Below are 2,848 nucleotides of genomic sequence, written 5' to 3'. Positions count from 1 at the left end.
GTCTATCCATCTGTGTCGATGTACCTGTGGCCATCTATCTGTGTCTACCTATCCGTGTCCATCTATCTGTGTTTGTTTATCTGTGTTTATCTATCTGAGTCTGTCTATCTATGTCTATCTATCTGTGTCTATGTGTCTGTCTCTATCTAACGGTGTCTATCTATCTGTGTCTCTCTATCTGTGTCTATATATCTGTGTCTACCTCTCTGTACCCATCTATCTGTGTCAATCTATTTTCCTCTATCTATCTGTGTTTATCTATCTGTGTCTATCTATATGTGCTATCTATCTGTGTCTATCTACCTGTGTCTATCTATCTGTCTCTATTGATATCTATCTATCTGTGTCTATCTGTGTATAAGCATCTGTGTCTATCTGTCTATGTCTATCTATCTGTGTCTATCTATCTGTATCTATCTATCTATCTATCTATCTATCTATCTATCTATCTATCTATCTATCTATCTATCTATCTATCTATCTATCTATCTATCTGTGTCTATCTATCTGAGTCTATTTATCTGTGTCTGTCTATCTGTATCTATCTATATGTGCTTATCTATCTGTGTCTATCTCTCTGAGTCTGTCCATCTGTGTCTCTCCACCTGCGTCTGCCTATCTGTGTCTATCTATCTGAGTCTGTATATCTGTGTCTATCTATCTGTGGCTATCTATCTGTATCTAACTGTGTCTATGCATCCGTGTCCATCTATCTATCTGTGTCTATCTATCTGTGTCTATCTTCCTGTGTCTATCTATCTGTTTCTATCTGTCTGTGTCTGTCTTTCTGTGTCTGCCTCTCTGTGTTTGTCTATCTGTGTCTATCTATCTGTGTCTATTTATCTGTGTCTATCTACCTGTGTCTATCTCTCTGTGTCTATCTATCTGTATCTATCTATCTGTGTCTATCTATCTGTGTCTATCTATCCGTGTCTATCTACCTGTGTCTATCAATCTGTGGCTATCGCTCTGTGTCTATCTATCTGTGTCTATCTATCGGTGTCTATCCATCTGTGTCTATCTATCTTTGTCTATCTATTTGTGTCTATCTATATGTGCCTGTCTATCTATATGTGTCTATCTATCTGTGTCTATCTACCTATGTCTATCTATCTGTGTCTATCTATCTGCGTCTATCTATCTATGTCTATCTATCTATGTCTATCTATCTATGTCTATCTATCAGTCTATCTGTCTCTCTATCCTTCTGTGTCTATCTGTGTCTATCTGTGTCTATCTGTATCTATCTGTATTTATCTATCTGCGTCTATCTATCTGTGTCGATGTACGTGTGGCCATCTATATGTGTCTATCTATCCGTGTCTATCTATCTGTGTTTGTTTATCTGTGTCTATCTATCTGTGTCTATCTCTATGTGTCTATCTATTTGTGTCTATCTATTTGTGTCAATCTATCTATGTTTATTTATAAGAGTCTATCTGTTGCTCTCTATCTATCTGTGTGTATCTATTTGGGTCTATCTATCTGTATCTATCTATCTCTGTCTATCTATTTGTGTCTGTTTATCTGTTTATGTCTATCTGTGTCTATCTATCTGTATCAATCTACTTGCGTCTTTCTATCTGTGTCTATCTATCTGTGAGTATCCATCTGTGTCTATCCATCTGTGTATATTTATCTGTGTCCATCTCTCTGTATCTGTCTCTCTGTGTCTGTCTATCTGTGTCTGACTATCTGTGTCTATCTATCTGTATCTATCTACATGCCTTTTTCTATCTGTGTCTATCTATCTGTGTGTATCCCTTTGTGTCTATCCATCTGTGTATATCTATCCGTGTCTACCTCTCTGTATCTGTCTCTCTGTGTCTCTCTATCTGTGTCTGACTATCTGTGTTTATCTCTCTGTAACTGTCTATTTTTGTCTGTCTATCAGTGTCTGACTATCTGTGTTTATCTATCTGTTTCTATCTCTCTGTATCTGTCTATCTGTGTCTGTCTATCTGTGTCTGACTATCTATGTCTATCTCTCTGTATCTGTCTATCTGTGTCTGTCTATCTGTGTCTGAATATCTGTGTCTAACTATTTGTGTCTATCTGTCTGTGTCCATCTATCTGTGTCTATTTATCTGTGTCTATCTATTTGTGTCTATCTACCTGTGTCTATCTATATGTGTCTATGTATCTGTGTCGACCTGTCTATGTCTATCTATTTCTGTCTATCTATCTGTGTTTATTTATCTGTGTCTATCTGTCGTTGTATATCTATCTGTGTCTATCTATCTGCGTCTATCCATCTGTATCTATCTATCTATCTTTGTCTATTTATCTGTATCTGTCTATATGTGTCTATCTATCTGTGTCTGACTATCCGTGTCTATCTATCTGTGTCTATCTCTCTGTGTCTGTCTATCTGTATCTATCTATCTGTGTCTATCTATCTGTGTCGATTTACCTGTAGCCATTTATCTGTGTCTATCTATCCGTGTCTATCTCTCTGTATCTGTCTATCTCTGTCTGTCTTTCTGTGTCTGTCTACCGGTGTCTATATATCTGTGTCTATCTATCTGTGTCAATCTACCTGTATCTATCTATGTGTGTCTATATATCTGTATCTATCTGTGTCTATCTATCTGTGTCAATCTACCTTTGTCTATCTATCTGTCTGTATCGATCTCTGTCTATCTGTGTCTATCTATCTGTGTCTATCCATCTGTGGCTATCTATCTGTTTCTATCTATCTATGTCTATCTATATGTGTCTATCTATCTGTGTCTATCTGCCTGTGTCTATCTATTTGTGTCTATCTATCTGTGTTTATTTATCTGCGTCTATCTGACTTTTTGTATCTATCTGTGTCTATCTATCTGTGTCTATCTATCTGTATCTA

This window comes from Belonocnema kinseyi, chromosome 10 (assembly GCF_010883055.1).
Source record: "Belonocnema kinseyi isolate 2016_QV_RU_SX_M_011 chromosome 10, B_treatae_v1, whole genome shotgun sequence".
Lineage (NCBI taxonomy): Eukaryota > Metazoa > Arthropoda > Insecta > Hymenoptera > Cynipidae > Belonocnema > Belonocnema kinseyi.
This window is presented reverse-complemented; position numbering follows the sequence as displayed.